At 37.8% G+C, this 24659-nt stretch overlaps 1 protein-coding gene and 1 long non-coding RNA gene across 20 annotated transcripts in view; one reads left to right on the forward strand and one right to left on the reverse strand.

Moving 5' to 3' along the window:
• ROBO2 (roundabout guidance receptor 2) overlaps positions 1–24659 on the reverse strand; it is a 1073259-nt gene that overhangs the window by 455915 nt on the left and 592685 nt on the right. The gene's annotated exons all lie outside the window — the stretch shown is intronic.
• On the forward strand, positions 3257–11067 carry LOC133269567 (uncharacterized). Its single transcript, XR_009743496.1, has 3 exons — positions 3257–3446; positions 9645–9753; positions 10764–11067. It is a non-coding gene; the product is annotated as an uncharacterized LOC133269567 (long non-coding RNA).

The following is a 24659-nucleotide window of genomic DNA, read 5'->3' on the forward strand; positions in this document are numbered from 1 at the left end:
CCTATTAAGTCTATAGGACTGTGGGTTTGCTCAGCAGAGAGCCAGGAACGAGCCGCCTCTCTGCCCTTCCCCAGGCCCCTTGGCTGAGGCGCAGCTCCCGGCAGCGGGAAAGTTTCCCGGGACCGACCGCGACCCCGGCAGGAGGCGGTGAGGGAACGAGGGAGATCAGTCCCTATGAGCACGACAGGGCTGCCCAGTTGCCCCAGAGAAAGCCAGGAACACGCAGGAAGGAGCATCGCGGAACGAAACGGGTGTCAGAACGGGGCACGGGGTGACCGGCCAGCGCCACGCCGAGAGCGGGGCGGCCCCGAGGTGCCGGTTAGGAGAGGGCAAGCGGCAGCGCTGCATGGTGAAGTTCGAGCGCCCCCTACTGTCAGTGGGCGGGCAGCGGCCGCCACCTGGTGCTCGGCGTTGCCTTTTGTTGCGGCGCGGCGCGGCTGGGCTGGGCTGGGGGGGGCCGGTGGCGGTGATGGGGGCCCCTCGGGGTTAGTGCTCTCCCCATCGGCTGTGGCGGAGACCCCGGGGAGCCCCGGTGGACCGGGTGGTGCGGGAAGAGCGGGAGTTGTGACGGGAGCGGCTGGAAGCGCGGGGCCGCCGAGGAGCGCGGAGCGGTTGCAGGGGGCGATGGCTCTTTTCTCCACCAGAGAACCCGAAACAAGTGGTGCTACACGTAAATGTTCCCTGTTCACACGCGTTGTTAGCACATGTAGCTAGGTGGTTTTATCTAGGTTGTAGAGGGACACTGAAATTGAGGATCGGTTTTAACATGATGGTGCTAGATAAAAATTAACTGGCGAATGCGCTGTCAGCAGTGCTTAAATTCTATACGGCATAAATTCCCTAAGTAATTTCAGTATACTCTGTCAGAGGCACGTTTTGATCACAGAATCGGTCAGGTTGGAAAAGGCCTTAAAGATGATGAATTCCAACCTCTACCCCAGGATTGCCAAGTCCACCAGTAACGCATATCACAGACCTCACCCTGTGTGTGAACACTTCCAGGGATGGTGATTCTACCACTGCCCTGGGCAGCCTGTTCACTAGCATGAGCAGGGCTGTTTAAACAGAACAGACTTCCCTTCTTCAGCGTTGGCCAACTACTCCCAAGCATTCTCCCATTGAGTCTCTCGTTTTTTATTTTGCATATACTACAGATTTATTCCTTTAATAAGTTCTTCACGCAAATGCTGTGAATCCTGTTTCTGCAAAGTGTGCGCTGCCCACACGTACTCAAATAAACAGTCTGCAAGTTATTTCGTACTTGGTTCCTGTGTGTAATTAGTGACCTATATTTTACCATCGCCAAATGTGACAGTGTGAGGTGTCTGCAGGCTTTTTAAGTGTCTGAGATTATTGCTACTCTGAATAAAAGCCAGATGACAACTCCAAAGCCTCTTTATGCAAATCAATGAACAGTGTCCTCCTATACTCACAATAATGCCCTGCAGATAAATATATATGTGAGCACATCTAAAGACTACCTTGTGAAGAAGGCTATAATTAAGGCTAATTAGGATAAGGTGATCAAAATGGTATTCTTTGTCAGTGTGCTGGTGAATTGGCAAAACAAGAAACCCATAAATCACCTACCTGACAGCAGTAAGTGTAACACACTGAAATATTAAAGAATATTTTCTTTTCTAGTGAACATTTGAAGGACACAGTGAAATTTCTGACTTGCTTATTACAAAGTTTTAAATGGGAAGTAGCTCTGCATTGTACAGTACTTTTTCTGCTTCCCAAATAAATTCAAGATAAATTTAATAAGAGCTGCTCCTGAACACTTTTGAGATATATACAAGTCCCCAAAACCCTTAGGTACCTGTAAAAGGGTATAATGACCCACATAAACACTCTCAGTGAAATCAATGGCTTATTCATTACAGCTACTACTGTTTGATTCATTCACTTCCGCACAAAACTGCTTTTCAACTATTAAACACTTTGCAAAACTCTGAAGTTTCAGCCAAATTTAATCAAGCATTTTCAAGCCTGATTTTTTGCCCATACGTATTTCAGTGATTTTTTGATAAGAATGAAGAGTCCTCCAAAATGGCTAGCAGAGTCAGAGAGCACTGGAAAACTGGTTTTTGTATTGGCACTGTTTGCCCAAATTCAGAAAATTTGGCTAGTATATTAAAAAGAATAACAGAATAATTAAAAAAATGTTAAAAAAGGAAAAGCTAATTTAACAGTCTGCTGAAGCATTAGAGTCGAGGTTTGTGTGTTAACAGCTTCCAAGCACAGGACCTCTCACAGGTCAGAGTCACTGGTCTATAAGCAGAGTTTGCTTGGAACAACATTTACTTCCATTGCAAGATGCAGTCCAGATCCTACAATAAAAAAGCACATGATGTCTCTCCAGTCTTTCAATAACTGCCTGTGAACATGGCCAACAAGACAGATGTTCTTTGCTTGAATAGCAAAGTCTATACAGAGGAACTGAGTGTGCCAACTATTTGTGCTATGAGCAATATGCCACCTGATGAAATGCTTGTGTGAGCAGGATGAGGAAAAGACACGTCAGTATTGGTGCACATAAAGCTTCAATTCAAAGTGTATTGTTGAGGTGGGACTTCAGAACAGCAAAAAGGCACGGTAAGATTGCCCTGATTCATACTAAGGTCAGTCATCAAATGAGGCAGGACTAATTTGGTAAAACAGCAGTGAGATCAGATGCATGCCAGTGGTACAAGTCAAGGTTTCATTGCTTTCCCAGTCTGACATTTCAGATCTTTGATTCCTAGACTCAAACACCTGCATTAAAATATATATTTAGTATGTGAAAGATCAGATCCGGCGTTTAAAGTGTGAAGTTCTAAGACTAACTCTCTATTCAGGTGAGCTTCACTATTCGCAGCATTTTTCTTCTAAATCTGTATTACCATTTCTAGTGTTACAAATGTATATAACATACTCTATTTCCTAGGTGCCATTAAAACCTCTTGTTATCTTCTCAAGAGGAGAGGTTGAGTTGAGGTAGATCATGCAGTATTTATTCTGGATGCTGCAGCTACACATCCAGGGAGTTGCTGAAAGTGACTAGAGGATCTTTAATATCCAAAAATATATACATGGTATGATGGCCATATAATTTAAATGTAGGCAACTAATTAAAGTATTTAAGTTAGGAGCCTGGTCTAGGCCCTGGAGTAGAGCAAAAGGTGGATCCAGAGGATAAGTCAGAACATGTAATGGTAGACAGCCTTGGAAACACACAACACACACACAAAAAGGTGGAAAAAGCAAAGTGAGCTTGGACTTTCCCAGAGAACATTATCTTGCCTTCATCTGTGCTATACTGTTCCAGGTCATTGGGTTCTGATGTCATCTGGCTATTGAATAGAATAGAATGTGTATGTTTTAAGCCGTATAAATGCTGAAGCATGATTATTATTCCTGCTGCAATCGACAGGGTCTTCCACAGGAAGATTGGACACTGAAAGGTAAATAAGGAATTCAGTCCAGGAAAAGAAGACATGTTGCTAGAAACAATGTAAGCACTGTGGCAAGATCTCTCTTGTGGAAGTCCCTGAAAATCAGGTTTTTTGCTGTCCCTGGCTACCACAATTCCAACTAATTTACTTTTCTAGAGCCACTCGTGTGGATTACGAAAAATAAAGAAGATAGGTGCCAAAAGCATGTGTTTCTTTCTCTGTCTCACACGTGTCTCTTGCTTGCAGCACAGAGAGTCACCTTCTGCTTCAACATTAAAAATACCTGAGTTTTGGCATCTGACTTGAGTGTTCCTTTGGAAATACCAATCCCTATTTTGAAATATCCTTACATTGCTAAACTGTGTTAGTATGCCTGCACTATTTTTAATTACTAGTACAGCTACAGTGCTTCCCCCATTCATCAGAATGTCTATACTGTTTGTAAGCTAAATATTTGGTAAATTAAATTATTGCAATTTTTTTTTACATAGATCATATGTTCAGTTTAGGCTTTGCATCCACAGCTCATTAAATGTGCAAAAACTTGTAACTGAAAGATGGTAGTTTCTTGACAATTTTTAAAACAGCCTCACCTGAAATACATTCTACTTAATTCCTTTACTTTGAACTGAGATTCAGAGGAGGCAATAAGGACAAATATGTATGAGAGATACAGTGTTACCATGTAAAGAGTTTGTAGATCCTACTTTCCTTTTGTTCTAGGGATGTAGTTTTACCACCCATAAGAAAAAAGATAGAGTGCCTTTCACATTTTGCTTACTGCTGCATTTTCCTGCTGAATGTATGTACGCCATCCTTTAAGATACCTGCAGCAAAGCAGGTGCAACTAGACTCCCTTCAGAGATGGACAAGGATGGGACGAGAGGGAACGGACACCAGTTGCAATGTGGGAGGGTTCTAGGTAGATGTCAAAAAGCAGTTTTTTACCCTGAAGGCAGTCAGCTACGTTTGACTGGATTCACTGTCACTAGAGATATTCGGAGCTTAACTGAACAATGTCCTAGACATTAGAGGTGAGCCTGCTTTGACCTGGACTAGAGGCTCTCCAGAGGTCTTTTCTGGTCCATATGATTCCATGAAATCTGTGACTGGCAATGCTGGCAACGTGCTGAGCATGTAAGTGTACCTGACCCTGAACACCTTGGTGATCAGTACTGAAGTGTTCAGTAATACTCACTTCTGCTATAAAACTACATAAAAATGCACACACAAGCTATAAGTAAAAGAACTGCTTGATTTCCCTCATATTTAAACCATTCCTGTTGCAACACTAAGAACCTTTGTTGAGTGACTCCTATGTAGACTGCACAGTGAACATTACAGCAATAGAAGACTGTTTCTTGCTCCCTTCTGGTTGGAAATGCTTCCCTTCACAACTGCAGTATCTGAAATCACCTTTCTACTAAATGTGGTAAGTTGCACATCAAGCTTGTGGCTGCCTGCACGTTGTATCCTGTAACATGAGATAATTTTTTGCAACGGGGCACACTGCATCCCTTCCAGCCTTTCCCCAGACTACGCTGAGCTAGCCATCTCCATGTCCAGAATTTCTTCTTATACACTAATACTTTTATCATATGTATGTCTGTACATCTCCTGTTTGTAAGGGTTGTGGATGCTCCCATCTGCTACATCAGGAACTTCTATTCCCTCTCTCATATCCAGGACTCTAAGTTATACATTTCTTTGTCTAAGGAAGGAAGAGTCAATTACTCAAGATGAAGGCTCCAATTATGGAATAAAGTGCTAATCTATGTAAATAAGGATATCAAAGACATATTCCATCAACTACAAATAAAATAAGACTCCTAGAGTAATTTTGTCTGTTCCTTTGATAATGTCTTCTACTCAGACATTCATTTTTATTAAAAATTAACAAAAATGCACTCTGCCCTAATTTACATACAAAAGATAAAACCATTCCTTAAGTGACAAGTTCAGCTTAATTTCAAAAGACAATTAGGTTTCCAGAGGGCATAAGGTTGTCATTATATCATTCAAAAAAAGAACGAGCACTTAAAATGAAGCACTGGAGGAGTAGAAAATCTTCCCCTGCCTGCATGAGACACACAAAGGTGAAATTCTCGCTAGAAAAATGTATTTCATCATGGTGTGATCAGATTGATTCATATGAAAATAAGTGTAGCACTCTGTCGTGGCTGAAGCCTGCTGTCCGATACCCAGCCTGAGCTGAGCAGGGATTGGTCCCTTCTGGATGACTACCTCAGTTTTCATTCTGGTCATGACATGCTGTGCTATGGAATACCCCTTTGGCTAGTTTGGGTCAGGTGTCCTGTATTTGCTCCTTCCCGGATTCCTGTGCCCCTCCTCACTGCAGAGCATGAGACTGAAAAGTCCTTGATCAGGGTAAATGCTACTGAGCAACAACTACAATATCATTGTGTTATCAGCATTGTTCTCAGACTGAAGCCAAAACACAGCCCTGCACCAGCTACTAGGAAGAAAATTGACTGTTACAGCTGAACCCAGGACACACTCTGACTTCCAAGAATCAGAAAATCAAGCTATACAGCAACACAACATTTAAAAACTGTGCACAACAATACATAAACAAGTCTTAAGCTGAACACCATATTCCTACATAATTATAAATAACATGTTATGCTCTCTTATTTAATGACGTATGTCACATTTTCCGTAACAAGTGCATATTGACAGCCAACTACATTAGCCAACAATATTTACACTTTAATTACGGCTTTTAAAATGAAAATCTGGAACTGTGTATGTACACAAGTTGTTAATGGGGCAGAAATTCATCCAAGGAGATCCATCTGTAAATGTCCATTATGTAGATATCCATTTGTCAGTGGGCAAATATTTTTCCAATAGGTAGTGTTTAATTTGATAATGTAGGAAACAAGATTTCCAATTCACTTGAAAATTCGAATAGACACATACAGTATTGTTTTTAAATCCTAAATGGCTTTTGAATTCAGCTGGGTTTTACAGTTAATGTTTTGTAGAAGAAGCAGCCAAGACTGCCAGAGTTCCCTTTGTTATCTCTGGCCTCCAAAGTGCCAACAGCATGGACAGGTTATTGCTTAGCATGACTTCTGCCATGCTACAGTCCTCAGCTGTAATCATATATTAGTCAAACCAAGGACCTGTTGTGGTACCAGAGAGCTTCTGATTTATGAAGATGTCAGCTCCTGAGAATCTGGTCCATCACTATGGTGGCAACTCTAACAGCATTAGAGGCTCTTGCACATTTCTACCAGTGGCTTGTAATGTTCCCATCAGGCTATGATTCTTTCTTGCAATATGGTGCTGTCAACACTGTTCTCATCAGTTATACATATCAGTGGATTATTAACAATATTTGTCAGACTTCTATATTAGTTTTGTCCCAGAACGGCCTTGCCTCACTTCAGCAATAGAATTACATTTTGCATTGTCTCAAGAAATGCTTTGAAATTAGAATTGATGTTTCAGTCATACGATTTTTCACTGCTGATGTAATTTAGTTTTCTATCTAAATTTTTATATGAGTATAAGACTTATTTTTAAAAAGCGTGATCCTATTAAAGGCAGCTGAAGCAGAGAGTTCCCACAGCAGAATTTGGGGTAATACCTCTCCCGTGCATGGCAGACAAAAAGAGTGCTCAAGACTGACACAAATTTCTAAAGTAAATTGAAAAGAAACATAAAAGAGGAAAAGACTGAAACCTCAGAGCAAGACTTCTCCTTAACAAGCATGCATTTAATCAAAGTGACAAATAAATAAGTATGAATGTAAACACTAAGTATCCTGTGTAATCACTACAGGAACTACTGTATTTTGTGTATTTTGCAGTTAAAGCTATTATAGCGTATAACTGCATAAATTGTATACAAAATCACCGAACTTTTACCAGGAAAATATGTGGGAATATTTTTCCCCTATGCTGCATATTCTCTTTTACTGGGAGCAGCTGTACCAGTACACAGTCCCTTTAAAACCAGTAAACCTGTACATGAAGAGGGGCCAGCTCAGAAGGCAGAAACAGAAGCCAATGACTCATTTTAACGTCTGTCTCTGAACTGAAACACAAAATAGCAATTACCTCAAAGCTGTTTGCTGCCACAGCTAGGAAGACTCTTTCACATTTAAAGCACACTACCCACGCAACAGAAAATACCTTCTTTTTTCTTTTCATCGTACAGCTTGCAATGCTGTGGGTGATGCTAGAATTTAGCATGTTTCAATCTAAGTCATCAGTTCAAATCTTGCCCATGCTGATGGTGACCAAAAGTTATTACTTGATTCACAGCTTAAATTATTAGAGTCTGCTTTTTGTAGACAAGAGAAACACATTGTGAGCTTATCTTACCCAGACAATCAGCAACAGTTCAGCATTCTAGGACAACCTTGAGAAGAATGGGGTATTTTGCACTGCCATGGCCCAGAAGGTACTTATCTTGAGAATGAAGAAAGAATTGGGTTTCAACAGCATCTACCACAATGAGATCCTGTAACCAGGACTGTGTGTCTATGGACTTCTGTGATATAAATGGTAATTAAATCCTACTGCCACATTACCTGCTGAAAGATTTTCTAAAGACTTCCATGATTCTGGCAAAAAGTTATGTAAAAAAATAACTTTTTATTGTTTCCCAAGGCAAAAAATATATACTAGTTCTTTAATTTGTAAATGGCATGGCTATAAAAATGTCAGATTTAAAATAAATAAGCCAATATATATAGTAAAGCCACAAGATTATTTTAAGTAAAAAAGGGTAAAATACCCCTGTGCATGAAATTCAAAGTAATGTAGTTATGCCTATAGATGTTTAGGTGGCATGAAATAATGAAGATGTGTGCTGGACTTAATATTTTGTTGATATTTTAAAAGAAACACCAGAATAGAATGAAAGAGGTGTTCTCATCTAAGTTTGCATGGAATTTACTTGAGAAATTTCCATTAGTGCTTACAGAACTTGAATTCTCATATAACAAAAAGACACTAGAAGCCTTTTCCAGTATTCTTTGGAAGAAATAGTACAGCTAGTTCAAACCACTGACATAATGCATCAGGCCATCTGGGAAATTTTTCCTCTGGGAGTTATAGGGATCCTTTCAAGTGATCTATATGTCAAAGAAAACTGGCTTATGTTCTAATGCACTTTATTGTCCTTCACCACTGTTCTTTAGTAGGGTTTTAGAGACTAAGATAATGCTGATCATTTAATCATAGTAGTCATGACAGAATTCTGAGTATGAACTTCTTTTTTCCTTCTTCTTTTCCCTATTAATCCATTTAACTTTCCCATCACATGACCTGGAAGCTGGTTTGTGAATCAACATATGCTCAGTTAGAACAAGTTTGAATCTGTTAATTTTCCAAAGACCATAAACCTACATTGCTCAAATGAAAAGTACAACGTCTTTTGAGTCAAGAAGGAGCTCGCTTTTTAGCCATCAGCAATTCACAGTGTCTATCCTTAAACAACTTAACATAAAGGTATCAAGGATTGTATGGCAGGGGGGGTGGAACTAGATAATCTTAAGGTCTTTTCCAACCCTACCTATTCTATGATTCTATGATTCTATTTCTGAAATCTGTGGATACCTAAAGTATCAGTGATCAGCATATTTGCAGACAAGTGCTTTTTTGGTCCCTGCATACAAGCTTACAGTTGCCTAAGTCACATCTTGGACAAACAATATGCAGAAAAACTTACAGAGCAATCTCTAACACCAACATGACAAAAATAGGGAGCAATGGCTCTGGAGCTGGATATCTGATATATGCAGATATGTCTCTTCTGTCAGAAATAAGATTATAGATGCAGGAGTGGCTCAGGAAGGTTAGGACATCCAGACTCCTAAATCCTGGATTTGTAAACAGTGACTTAATCAGAAGACTGCTAAGTCCAATCACAATGGTGGATCAAACAATTGAGGAAAGTATTCCTTAAAAGAGTGTCAAGATGAGCAAGAAAATGAAGGCTGAATGACAGCAAGTAAGTGTTAAGAATCTCTGGATTCGTATGAAGACATCTTAAAATACAGTGGAAAATTTGGGATTTGAATTCTTTTTGAACCTAGAAATCAAAGCTATAATAATTAATAACCATATTTCATAATCTAGACAAATAGCAGATGACAGAAGATTTTTTTTTTATACAGAAAACTGTCCCTTATTACATTTTCCAAACTCTTGCTTACCATTAACATTTTAGATCTACATGATATTGAAGATACTTAAAGCAAACTGCTTAATATGCTGGGCTGACAGGCTCATTAAGCTGAATAGTAGGATTGCTGTCATATGCACTTCAGGCACTTACAGTAGGAAATCTTCTATTTTTAATTCCAAATGTTTAAAGAGAAATCTGTATCATTAAAACTTTTAACTATATTTCTTTCCTTTAAGAGGCATTACTAACTGATGATATTGTGGTTATCTCTTACATTCTAAACTATTTAAGCAGAAGAGTGCTCTGTGCAACAGCTTCAGTATAGAAGATGCCCATTTTTTAGTCATAATATCTTTATTATTGATCAGTAATTTATGATTGTCAATATTAAAGCATTATCTACTGCAGCTATAGGTGTGCAGACTGGTAACAGTTGTATATTGTATACTGTATACCACAGACAGTTGTATACTAACTTCCATTTGGTCTACATTATTTTAATGCACATAAAAATACCCATCAAGTTTTATTCAGTGTTAAGAGCAAAACAGTTTTGCAAAAAAAAATAAAAATAAAATGTTTCTGCAAGGCCAGGTTTATCAAAATTATTAAAAGATGCTTCACAGTGCTGATGATAGCATCTGTGTGGAAGCCTCCCTAGTGTTGCAAGTCAGTGCGAGTTCAGTTTCTAGCAATTAGTTTCTTTTGAAGGTTCTTAACAGGTACCTATCTAAATATTTTTATTCTGGCAGTGTATGAAAACTTCCATCATACAGTCTTTGATCTGGAGATCTAGAAAATAAATTAAAGAGTGCTTAGAGGGACTCTGAAGTGCTAAGTACTCTTCTTTCAGACAAAATAAAAAGTGCAATTACAAATCTTTAAGTAGTAAGATACCTGGTATTAATAGGCATTACCACAGGATTCATCAAGCAACATGGCTAGGCTTGGCCAGAAGCTATGTCATGTGCATTGAAATAATAACGGATGGAGGAAGCCAAGGCGAAGATCAGAAGACAGTGAATAAAATTGTAATGAATAAGTACTGCCATAAACAGGAGCAGAAGGGCATTTCCAGGGGAAAAGCAGAAACACGAAGTTAAGTTATCAGACATCTGAGAAAAGAAACTACTCCTAATGCTATTTTCATTATTTTCACAGAAAAGAATCGTACATAGTCTTTGAAGGAGTCAGGAAGAATTGAACCTGCTTAAGTGTCACCCCCTGAAGAAAAAAGTCACAAAATGTAAGTCACCAAATGTAACTATGGGGAAAATGTTGCTCTTTTGTATTCACAAAATTACACAAATTATATAGAGTATAAATACAGGGTATAAAATAGCAAATATTTTATCAGAATCAGATCTCTACACTAAAATCTAGTGTTAGGGTACAACAGCAGCTAATAAAACCATTCTGTTTTCACTGTTGTTTCCTTGGGAAGTATAATTCTAACATCTGTTCAAAGAGTCTATTTGTAGATCACTACTTTCACCTGTTTTTTTTTTAATAATTATATAGAAGTTGAAATTATAATATATAATTCATATATAAAATATATATATAAATATATATATATATATATATATATATAAAATATAATATAATCACAATCCACATTAAATCCCACTGCCATAAGAACATGTTATTCCTACAACAACTGAGCTGGTTTGTTTCTCTTTGTCCCTTTCTTTCCCTGCTGAGATCCAGCTGAAAAGTAGAGTTCAGCTGAATCACTGTACTGCTTTGAAGGTTGATCCTATGGTTAGTTGAGACTACTAAGGAAGGGACTTCGAGATAAAACATCCTGCTGCTATTATATTCTCGTCCAACTTGTTTCCCTCAATATTGCATATAAAAATGGTTATGATACCATTTTTACTTATACAGGCATGCACAACTGTATGTTTGCATTCTTATATAGGAGTTTGGACATGATGCTGCCATTTCTCTTATGGAAAAGTTTCTCATCTAAGACTTACAGCCACACATGATTTATGTAAGTCCATACAACTATTTTGAAATGAAAACAGTTTAGAATTTCTCTAACTGGTGATTTGGGTTGGTTTTTATAAGGCAGGGACTGTAAAAAAAGAAGTTCTGTTAAAAAAACCATTGGCAACCTCAATAATATTGTTCTGTCTACTTATTTTGGTTCCTTTTCCTCAGTGTAAGGTTGCACACTGAGGGCATTTCCCCAGAAAGTTAAAAAGTGAGGTCACTGAAACAACTGTGATAAGATATTCTTTCTGCAGCTTCTGAAATTAGATATGTCTATCTTATCACCGTGTTTGATTAATTCCACTACAATAGAGTCATCTCTTGTTTTTCATATAAGCTCCTTTCAGCTTCTGTTTAACTCCTTCCTTTTTAGTTCCCAGAAAGGATACATCTTTTTACAGAATAATCAAAAGAAAGGAAGAATCCAAGGGGGACATCTACATACTACGAGATAAAGTTCCAATTTTGCTATTGAAGAGGGGCAGCTACCTGAGAGAGCAGCTTCTAATTTTCCTCCCTTATCTGCTCAAGGTGAACATTGCTGACTTAAGAAAAGGTCTACATAATTTGATAAGGCGAGTAAAAGAAGTAAACTGTTTTAGTTTTATCAGATACAAACTCTAGCACCACCAGGGTGCTGTCTGAGCAGAGAAGAGATTCAAAGCAGCCCCGCGGAGAAGGACTTGGGGGTGTTGGTCGATGAGAAAATGAACATGAGCCGGCTTCAGTGTGCGCTTGCAGCCCAGAAAGCCAACCGTATCCTGGGCTGCATCAAAAGCAGCGTGACCAACAGGTCGAAGGAGGTGATCCTGCCCTTCTACTCTGCTCTCGTGAGACCTCACCTGGAGTATTGTGTGCAGTTCTGGTGTGCTCAACATCAAAAGGACATGGAACTGCTGGAACAAGTCCAGGGAAGGGCCACGAGGATGATCAGGGGACTGGAGCACCTCCCGTATGAAGACAGGCTGAGGAAGTCGGGGCTGTTCAGCCTGGAGAAGAGAAGGCTGCGTGGAGACCTCATAGCAGCCTTCCAGTATCTGAAGGGGGCCTATAGGGATGCTGGGGAGGGACTCTTCATTAGGGACTGTAGTGACAGGACAAGGGGTAACGGGTTAAAACTTAAACAGGGGAAGTTTTGATTGGATGTAAGTTCTTTCCTGTTAGGGTGGTGAGGCACTGGAATGGGTTGCCCAGGGAGATTGTGAATGCTTCATCCCTGGCAGTGTTCAAGACCAGGTTGGACGCGGCCTTGGGTGACATGATTTAGCGTAAAGTGTCCCTGCCCACGGCAGGGGGGTTGGAACTAGATGATCTTAAGGTCCTTTCCACCCCTAACGATTCTATCTTGTTCTCAACAAGGAAGGACTGCCTCAAGAGAATTAAGCAAAGTAACTCTTGGTTAGGAGTCTGTATAAAGCAAAGCACTCACTGTGTGTTAAAAAAATACTTAAAAATATAAAAGCTTTAAACAATCCACAGATAGCATTACAGCCATGTAACATTACTTGAAAACTTGCCATGAACTATGTCTCAAAACTGCATTAATTCCCATTCCATATAAAAGGAAGATATATTCTTGTTAAGCCTTGTGTTATATCTCACTGAAAACAGTGGTAAAGTCCAAACATTGACTCTAACATGAGTTAAAACATAGTCAACATGGCAGTGAGTAAGTTTTTAACACAAATCATTTTATCCTTTTCACCGTTAATGTAATTGAGTTTAAATTATACTGAGTCATGCTTTTGAAGAAAAATAATGTAATTGAAAATGTCTAGCCTGGTCTAGCATGTGAGACAAGTCTGTGACTTAGTCTGCTTAGCAAGAAGGAAAAGTTATGGGAAAGTTGTGTGACTTGGGATACAAAACTTTGAATACTTCCCTCTAATTTAGGTGTGCCTTGTTTTCTATAATACTTAAACATGAAATACCCATATATTCATAAAAATGTTATTATCTGACTGTGGGATGGACCTGAAAAACAAAATCTGGGGAGTCTGGATTTGATTCATGGATAGAAGGGAAACGTTAATATTGCATGATCCTACAGTAACCTTTGGGATGTTCCAAGGAGACTGTGAATGAAAATGGAGTGTACTGATAATATATCACTCAGAGACAATGGAGAGATGTAATCTCTAATACATTGTAATCTTCTGTGTGTACATCTCATAAATTTGAGACAAACATGCAAAAGTCCCTACATTAGAAATTAGTTACACTGTTACTGTTGTGTTATCCCTCACTCTATGTGTGTGTGTATATATATATATACACTTTATATATGTATGTATGCATGCATGCCTTGGCAAATCTCTTCTGTAGTGTACTCATTGATTTTGCTTTTAAACACTTATGATTAATTTAAAAATAAATCTAGCATCTTAAAAATGCAGTACAATTAAAATACCTAATTCCTATTTAAAACAAAAGTCATGTTTTACTTGCATATTTCCTAATGTCTCTGTCTTTCACTGCAGTGAAAATGCTATGTTTAGGAAAGCTGTGGTAATATTGATAGATTTCATTAGAGGTGCACCTAATACGTTTTTCTGCTGTGTGTTCTTTACTCTGCATTTTCTGAGAACCCTGCAAAAAAGCATTCCACGCGATCTAAAAAATGAGCTGTAATGTACAACAAATACGTAACAACTCACAGGTGTTGTTCCAAAGGACTGTTGTTGTAATATAATGTAGTAGAATCCTGTCTTTATCCCAGATACTGTTTAAAAATTATTTTATATCTGTGGGATAATTACTTCCTGTTTTAGCATAGTTCTATTTAGATACTCACCCTTCCCCACTCTCTAACTGGAGTTAGGAGCCTATAAAGGAACGTTCTTCACAGTAAGCACAGTAAGTAGCTACTCTGTCACCCCAGAAGGACTTCTCCTTTTCTGTGTGAAGATTGCTGCTCTAAAGATCAATATAAAAACTTGTCGGGTTGTGGGTTTTTTTTGTTTTTTTAATAGCCACACATAATTTCTTCAGGCAAAACATTCCCTTGTGTGTAGAAACTGCTCTATGGCTACTAGGAGTCAGTGTGGAGCAGTCTCTGCTTGGAGTGATAAATTAAATTAATGTAGACAACAACTAAGCCACTTTTGTGTTGAAAGTGAATGCTAATAACATTTATCCTGTGCTTCATGATAAAGTCATTTAAAAGACAAAAAATGCTGAGGGAAGAAGTCTTACATTTTAGGAAACATGCATAAACTGTCCTTTACTTGCTTCATTACAAACTGCTGAGAGCAGCATCAACACATATTCAAATTATTTTTTTACATCCTTGTGTATATGTTATATGTCTAAAACTTTTTCATGGAAGTGTCTTAGTTTGCTAGATAGCTTTTGTTTCTTTGTTGTTATTTTCTGTGATTTTAGTGAATTTAGCAGGCTTGCAGAGGGCCAAGGAAAGTAAGAGTAAAGGGAAAGAGAAGGAAGATGGGTGAGGGTTGCTTGCCAAAACTGCCCTGTAAAGCTGTCACTCACATACACCTCAAATCGGCTTAAATTGGCAAGGCCTTCTGAAGCAGTGCCTTCACTCCATCTTTACCCCGCTTTCCGCCTTCACTGGCATCAGTGTTTGTGTCTATGGACCATGATAAAGTATTTAAGCAATTTTTTTCCATGCTGTTTTGTTCACACCCTCTTGGTTTAACTTGGATAAGCCTTTAACAATACATTTTAGGGAAGAACTTTTTTTTTTTTCTCCAGAAAACCTGTTATCCCTATGACTTCCATATTTTTCAGTAAGTGCAGTGAAGGTGAATAATGTCCACATATGTTCTGACACAGAAACACTGAGAGTTTTGTGAATTTCTCTTTCTTCTATCCTATGCCTTTTCAAAACTCTCCAGGTTTGGAAGTATAGAACAAGTTATAACGGGCACTTTTCCAAAATCTTCAGGTTTGAGAAAGTCACAGTACCAGCATAAAATAAAAAGCAACCAAATTAAAGAAACTGTAGAGGATTCCAGGATCTGCTGGGTTCAGTGCAAAAGGCAATGATAGGATTGGAAAAAAATCACTTTAAAGATAAAATGGCAAGTAGATATGTTCACATGATAATCTTATTAAAAATCTACATTCACAAAAACCTCCATATATGCATGGTAGAAAATCAAACAGGTTTTATTGCCTGTAGAAGATTTCAAGAACAGATGAGTTCCAGCAGAGCACATTTTGAAGAAGGAATTAATTTCACCTACCTCTGTGATCTACTTAGTGTACAGTTGATGTAAATATGACAGATATGGAAACTTGACCTATCGCTGACTGTGTTATACCTGTTTGGTACTTGTGTGTACTATTGTTACCTCCCACTGCTCTAATCTCAGCTCTACTTGCTAGTGCAGTTAGTCTTTCTGTTATTATTCTTTTTCTGTCATTATCAGCATTAAGTAAATGGGTAAAAACTGTCCTTAGAAATATGTGCAATGCTGGAGGGAACTTCTAGCACCCTGTAGGTTTCCTCAAGCCCAGATAACAGTGATTTGTTGGAGAAGGAATTGAACAGAGATTTCAGTAGTGGTAAAAAAAATTTAGGAGGAATGTGTTTTTTAGATGCAGAATAATACTGAGTTCCAAAGCAGGGCGCTTGAGGTATGAGGAAACAGGTAGCAGCTTTACCAGTGTTCTGGTAGTTTATTGGAATGACCTGAAACTCTTCTGCTGAGTTTCTAACACAAATACTCAACAGCTAATGAAGACCTCTTCCCTTGCCTTCCTATCTCCTCTCCTTTTCAGATTCCATTATGCTACACTTTTTCTAGGCTCTTATTGAGTTTCTTACTTGACCTGTCTGAAAATAGTTTTACGTTAAACTTCCCTAAAGGACTAATATCTCTAAAGGTAGTATTTACTTGACAGACTAATTTTAATATACCCCCAATTAAATAGTATTATTTTCAAATGCTAGTGTTTTTTTATCTTAAGGGCACAAACTTTAAGATGCAAAACACCAATCAAAAGGTGTACTTGCTTATAAAGTATGTCCAGGTAAGTTTTCTCCCCTTTCATATCCCACTTTCTTCTGAACAACCTGATCCTCACTCACAAGGCATTTCTCCAGCTCTAGACTGATAGAACAAATTTCCTTACAGGTCTTGCAAGCTGAATGAACAGGCAGTCCTTTTCACTGCACAAATCACACACACCAAAGAAAAAGAAACTAAGGAAAACTGAGATCATATTCCTGTATAAAGGCTGAGTTTATATTGCTTGAACAAGTGTATCAATCCTTTACTGCCTGTGAACTAAAAATAACACTGCTATGGTATAAGTAACAGGTAATTCTTTGTTGGCTATGCATGTGCCCTATTAAATGAGATAAGGGATTTGTTGACCATTTGAAAAATGATGTCGGATACAAACAACAAATAGTAGTGCCTGTGTTATTCCATTTGTTTGGATTACTTTATAGGCATATTCTCAGAAGTGCCATAGAACCTCTGATTCTGTAATGGGAATAGAGAGTGTGCTTCTGAACACTGGCAATTCCTGGCTGCAGAACAATCTCCTGCCTCCCCTAGAGAATACCTGTGGGTTAGTCATGCTTCTGCAATGAATTCCCAGATCAGGCCTGACATATGACTACTGATCTAGAAGTGAAAAACAGAACTTTAAATAAGTTAGTGCTAGATGTCTGCTGAGAAAATACAAATTACAGAGAATAGAAACTACAGTTACACTCTAATTTAAAAATGTGATCTTACCAACTTTTTTCTATTATTTTTTCGACAATGTGTTTCTAGATGCATTGCAGTAAAGGCTGACTCTTTAGTGTTGCTGCTGTGAATGACACTAGTGGATGATATAAAGCTGGTAAATGTAGTATGACAAGTTAAAACCAACTGTTTACATCACAAAATATTTACTTATTTATTTAGAAACAAGTACTAGATATAGAGTGTTCATACCATCTTGGTTGTACGATGGATGGTATTAAAATAATCTCACAAGAAGGATATATTTCCATTTTTTCACAGTATTACAAAAGAAAAGTCAAAGAAAACACATAAGAATGCTTTAATCAAGTTGATTTCTGGTTTCTAAATGGGTTTTTGTTTTAGCTCAAAAGTCAATACAGCTTTTTGAAGTAAAAGCTGTAGTTTTTTAACACTACATATGATTAACACCAGACAATGCCTATGTAAGGGTGGATGCTGCAAGCTGAGATGTGAAAGCAAAGTGGGAGGAAAACGGATGAGATGTCAGCTACATGCTCAGTAGCTTTTCAGGCAGCATGACTGAATGAACATAACAGTATCACCATATACTGGGTTGTTATTTGTTATATGATACAAAGGCAAGGATTCGTGCAATTGTTTATTATTACAATCTGTCCTGTGTGAAGCACTTTCAGAAGAGGAGCTATTGCTAATATGTGGCATTATATTTGAAGGATATGGTAAATACACTTGATTTAATTTCCAATGCACGATTACATACCTAGTGTGTAAGATTGCCTGTTGTTGAGCAGAACCAATAGCATTGCCAAGACACACTGTGCATGTGTGTCTTTGAACACCCTCCCTTTTATTGAACTTGCTGGGATCAATGCCAATTATTGGATTTTAATAGGATTTATTTCAGCACCAAGATGCTGTCAGATATGCTAATAGCTTTCACCATTTCAGGTCTTAGTCAAAGCCATATTCTCAGTACTACTGTACTGTAATCAAACAGATCTACACACTCTAAAATAAATACTTAAAACTGTTTTTACATGTCCAATTATGTGTTAGACCATTCTCATTTAATTATCTAGTTATAAAATACTTAATTATATTCCACCTAGTAACCTAATACCTCACATATATAATGCCTTAGTGGTCTATGTGATCAGTTCTTAGGCTTAAACAACCAGCCAAACTGGCAAATTAAAGCACTGCAGAGGCAGGAAATTACAGAAGATCTTTTTTTATATATATATGCAGTCTACGAGTCACAGATTAGTTGCATGATCACTCATGAAGATCACAGATGCTTGTAAAGGTACAAAATCAAGGATAAGAATACTGCTTCATCTGGTGTCAGACAGCAGAGTACTGCATCAAGTTCTGGTTCTGCATTCCTAACTAGAAAGGATTCAGTGGAGACTTGCCAGATATTTTGAAGTTAACAGGTTTTCAGGGAATAATTTAGAAAACTTCAATATCAAGATTTTAACAAATATATAAAGATTAATATTCATTTATAAATTTTTGTACACAGGAGCTGAAGAAAAGCTGTTGTATGCTTATACTGCATTTGTTAAAAAGTCAGTACCGGTCAGCTGTTACCCAATAATGTAGGTTTTTCCCCATTATTTAGAACTCGCATTGAATGTTCTTCTGTGGGACATCTCATCAGAACAGAAAAGGACCATAGAAATTGGCTGTAGGGATTATTCAAAGATGCACAATATCTGGCTCGTTACAGAAGGTCAGGATAGGCAGTGTTATCTGTGCTTCAGTTCTTTGAGTTTATGGAAGTTTCCCATTAGTCAAAAGGGAATTTGGACCGTGTTATTTCATTTCACACAGGAAGTATTAATTAGATATACTGTCTGCCTAGTATGTATTTAACTTGATTGCAAATATGCGCAATCTCATGTTTAGTGCGCTGTATCCCATGAAAACTCTGAGTGAAAGCAGCAAGTGTGCTATGGAACAAATCTCAGTAATGGTGACCTTGCCTCATTCATTTCTTGCATGTGCTTTCCATTATTCATAGCCTGTAGAATAGTTAGCTGAATGAAAATGCTGAACAGGAAGATGGAAGATACATATTTACACAGGCAACTCCTACTTTACTCCACGTTGAAAAAAAGAATTTGTAGTTCAGTCTCTCACGCTCTGCCAGTAAGGAGGAGCACAAGAAGCTGGAAGGGAGCAGAGACAGAACACCTTGACCCAAACTAGCCAAAGGGGTATTCCATAACACAGCACATCATGTCCGGTATAGAAACTGGGGGGGAATTACCTGGAAGGGACCAACTGATGCTGGGGTCAGGCTGGGGCAAGTGGTGAGCAACTGTATTGTGCATCACACGTCTGTCTTGGGGTTTATTTCTCTCTCTTTTTTTGTTTTCTCCTTTTTCATTACAACTACATTGTTACTATTGTTATTATTGTAATATTTTCTTTTACTTCCATTATTAAACTGTTCTTATCTTGGCCTATGGGTATTAACTTCTTTTCTGATTCTCCTCCCCATCCCACTAGGGGTGGTGGTGTGAGGAAGCAGCTGTGTGGTACTTAGTTGCCACTTAAACCACTCTAAGTATCATGTTTACATATAAAGGGTATGTCTTCTTCTGCCTTTTTAACTCCATCAACTCAAACTAAATTTAAACTGGATAGCCAATAGAAATACTTCCAACTGAGGAAATTACAGATATTTTTATATGTAAGAATCTATTGTTAGCTACATTTGATGCCATTACAAAAACTGTTGAAGACCCTACCAGCCAAAGGATATTGCCAAAGGGTACATGGGAATCATACAGTTGAACAAGACAAGTTTACAGGACGTAGGGGGAAAGGAGATTCTCTTTTTCTGTGGTGAACAATTCCCATACCACATTTCTGCTGAAAACAGAAAGTAAAAGCTCATGTTATGGAATATACCTGCTTGTGTTAATTGTTGAGCCATTACCACATCTTTCACTAGATTACATATATATATATATATGTAAAGAATAGAAATATCACAGTGACAAATTTAGTTCATTAATCAATTCTTTTGTCCATATGTACTTGTGACAGACTTTTAAAACTTGTGTGTCAAATTCCAATTCCCTAACTCAAAGTAAATACCATTTTTCAACATAAGTAATATTATGAGAATCTGGCAGAAACAGATATACCAGACCGTATTTCATACTAGATAAAACAGTATTTATGTCTCTACTCCATTTTGTACTGAAAAAATCTGTAATCGTCACATAGGTTTATCACTATTGCGGGAATGCCCTTTCACTGGTTCCACTTGTGATACACTATAGTGAGCAACAGTATGTTTAATCCACACCTCTAAAATTACGCTTATGATCAGAAATTGCTTTTATATTCTGGGGAAAAGAAGTGTTCTTGAAGGCTTTCAGTGGGTTGCATGCTGGATTGTTTCAGTGAGTTCAGGAGGTCATGAATCATGTGAACCTGTCTGACACAATTTGCAATTCTTTTATTTAAGATCAGAATTCCAATGTGGTTTGAAACACATTCATTGTAATGATCACAAAACTATTTTTAATATTTATGGAATGGTACTGCAGATCCCACTCTAAATTCAGAGCATATGTTTACCAGTGACAAGAAACAGAGGAATGTGCTAAATTTTATGAACTGTTAATGAGTCAATAAATTGACTGTTTTGCAGCCAGAACTCTGTTACTACTGGCATTGTCCAACATTCCAATCTGGATTTCTTACAGAGGAAGAAGTTCTATTCCAAATTTTAACTCTATTTCTTTCCTTATTTTTCTTCACATTAGTGTCTTGTGCCTTAAGAAGAAACATGCAACTGAATGAGAATCACAAGGTACATTTCTCCTTTTAGTCAAGGTAGGAAGTTATAGGAATATAGGTCTCTTCAGCATTACTGATTTAATATCACAATCACATCACATAATCCCTTTCATAAACTTTTCAAAGTCCATTTTAGATGCAGTCAGACTGCGAGACAGCCCCCAGAATTTCAGGGCTCTAATGTTTAGAGATGTTTCACATTTATTCCCAGCTATATTTTTGTTCGTGTGTTCTGCCAATGTTTAAAGAGCTTAAACAGCTCTTTTGACTTTTAGCCCTCAAGATACTTATAGATAGGGATCATAATTCCTTTCAGTCTTTGCTTTGGTAGACTGAAAAATCTCTATATGGCTGTGCATGTGCCAGTTCAACCTTCCTGAACATGAGCAGCAGGCATTGTACAGACTATTCTGCTAAGGTCTGATGATAGTACTAATGATTTTGTATTTCTGCTTAAAATATTTTCCAGTCATGGTCTTGGTTCACCTTTGTTTTATTAATAATAGATAGTGGTCTGCTATATCCTAAGATCAGTTACTGGACTCCTTTTCTTTTGATCCTTAGGTATTTCTGGATAACAAGTGCCATGTTCCAGACAGAAACTACTGCCCTTAGCATTACTGAATTTTTTTATCATTTCTGTTACTTCCAGGTGTTCCTATATGGTATCTCAAGTCTCTCATGTATAATAATGCTATCTAATAATTTCTGATATGCAAATCTTGTTGAAATGGTCCCCTTTTTAACAGTCCCAAGGCTAACCATGTCAGAAATGAATGGTTAAGCTCCCATTTCTCTCATACTTAGTTTCTTGGTACTTCTCAGTGCTCTTTACTGTTTAACCAGTTCTGTTTCTTAATGTTTTCTTATAATTGCTATAAGCAGAATAATATGGACTTTAATTCCATTTCTAAAATTCAACCAATTAAAGGCTGAACTATGTTATCAGAACTGTTCTATCAGTAGTGATGACTTTTCCTATTGCAGCACAAGTCAAATAGAAAAGCTAAAACATCATTTTTACTCTTATTTCCTCATGCTTTGTTTCTCTCAGGCCTCACTTTCCTGAAGCCCAACAAACTGTATCTTTTAAAGGCATCTAAAGCATTTTTCTAGCACTACCAGCCTGAATGTTGGTAGTGCTTGTTAGAGTATTTAATACTGCCCCGTTGCAACATTTGTCATTAAGTTAAGATGCTTGACCAAGGAGCTAATCTTTTCATTGCCTTTTAAATCCGCTGGTCACAAAGATACTTCCAATACGTTCCTAATTAATTGCATCATATACTTTTATGTCTGCTGCACACTAAAGGCATGTTAGCCAGAATATTCTTTATGATCCAGTTGTGACTTACAATTAAGCAAATGCATTCTTTTGTGTCACTTAATACAAAGACATATAGCGTAGACATAATATGTAGAATGTGCATGGTATAAACATACAAGAAGATACTACCTACTTCCCAATCAAAAAGAATCCTATACTCTAAGAGAAAAATTGCAACCAGAGTATGGGAGATAAGTATACAACCATATGTTTTCTGGAAAAGGTAATTTTTCTAGTTCATAGTACAGACTACTCACCAGTGTGAACAGACCTATTTACCTCACTCTTGCTATGGTACCAAGATATTACTAATGTGTTTTTTCTTTTTCTCCTACTTTATAGTGTGACTCCCAGCCTGTAGACAAATAGAGATTTTCAAACCTGCCTCTATGTATTGTGTAGAGAGTGTTACAAAATTATTTTGGCTTGCATTCTAGGAAAGCAAAGAGGCCCAGATTAAGTAAAATAAACATTATTTCAGTATGAGTAGGAAGTTTAAATATTTTATTGGCTTTGGGTCAGAAAGATAAAAGAGAATAATGCAAACCGAAAAACCTGTGAAGATACCAGAACTGACAGAAACATGTGAAATGAGGTGGTGAAACAGTATGTGACCTTCTGGGACAGAAGTTAACTGTTGAAACAATCTGCAGCTGACAAACAAGCAGCACCTCACAGATTAATCATGCCAGTAGTTCAAATTTTTCTACTGTCATTTACTTTTTATAAACTGAACAATTAAATGGCAACAGCCTGGGATGCCACGTTTCGATGAGAAATGATTTACATCACTTTCACAATCATATGCCAGGGCCATCTGCCTATCCAGGCTGTCCGCAAATCTCCCTGAGTTAAAGATATGACTCATATCACTAGGTCTACTGGACACCTGGTTTGTCTTTTAGTCAGTAGAAGGGATGAAAGTTCTCTCTTCCTAAGGGCTTTGGTAAAGTTTGAAGACTACTTATGTATGTCCCAAGTACTGACTAAACCAAGAGGAGTAACCAATACTGCTAATAACATTTTATTTATCTACTATTTTATACAGCTTTTTCATTCTTATTCTGGTCAGAGAAAGGCATCTGTACCCATACTTTATGTCTTACACGCAGCACCTCCATAGCAAGTACAAGCCAATATGAGCAACCTTACTTAGTGAAACATGTCCCCTGTCCATGGCAGAGGGATTGGACTAGATGATCTTTGGACCCCAACCATTCTGTGATTTCTCTGATATTTTAAAAGTTTACTACTTAATACATTTGCTGGGCAGACCAGTGTTCCTCCAGAGCAGAGACATCTACTTTCCAAGACAAGAAAAATTGTAGATGGACAGAATGTATTACACATATTTATGTTATATTTAACAAAGTCTTTTACCTTTTGTTTACACAGTGGCTTGCAGTTTAACAGGTAGCTTTTCAAGTCACTGTCCACTAAATGTTGCACTTTTACTCCTTTGTGAATATTCCACTAGGAGCCTCATGGCAACGGCTTTTGAAGTACCACTGCTAGAATTTCAATATCTCTCACTCTAGAGAGAAAAGTCTTATTTTAGTCTGCAGCAAATAACCATGCACCACACAATTTAACAAAAGTCACGTTTCTAAATTCCTGCCTCTTAAGATGTGATATTAAAGCTACATTTGCCCTTCAAACCAGCAAGTTGTTGGTTATAAGTCTAAAGCTTCTCAAATAAAAATGACATCTATTTGGTGGTCATGCCTATTACGTTTTTTTTCTCAAATAGGTGATAAATTCGTGTCCTCAGGTTTCCAGTAACTGCGATATCTTACAGTGAATCTTTTTATAAAATATATGTATCAATAAAAATACTCAGTATCTATCAAAACTGGCCAAAATACTAAGAAAATTAGTCTTGTAAGGTACAGAAGACAGAAAGATGGCAGCCTTCATGATTCCTCACCTAGATTTTATCTGCACTCAGAATCAGCAGAAAGATTTAGTGCTGTCTTAGAGAGCAGTCAGTGTATAATAAATACTACAAGGGTCTGCTTTGAGGAAACTGGCAAATACATTTCCCCTGAGGATTAATATTAGCATCCATGGTGTCAAACACCAGGATGCAGTCCTGTTCCCACTGACACCAAGCAAGTGTTTCTTTTCATTTAAGTGGAACCAGAATTTCTTCTGAGGAATCCTGCAGGCAGGCAGGAGTATTCCTCCCATGGCAGGAGAGTATTTCCTACTAAG

This window comes from Pezoporus flaviventris, unplaced genomic scaffold, assembly GCF_033815535.1.
Source record: "Pezoporus flaviventris isolate CSIRO_AGI_PZ_B2104156 unplaced genomic scaffold, CSIRO_AGI_Pfla_v1 ptg000015l, whole genome shotgun sequence".
NCBI classification, from domain to species: domain Eukaryota; kingdom Metazoa; phylum Chordata; class Aves; order Psittaciformes; family Psittacidae; genus Pezoporus; species Pezoporus flaviventris.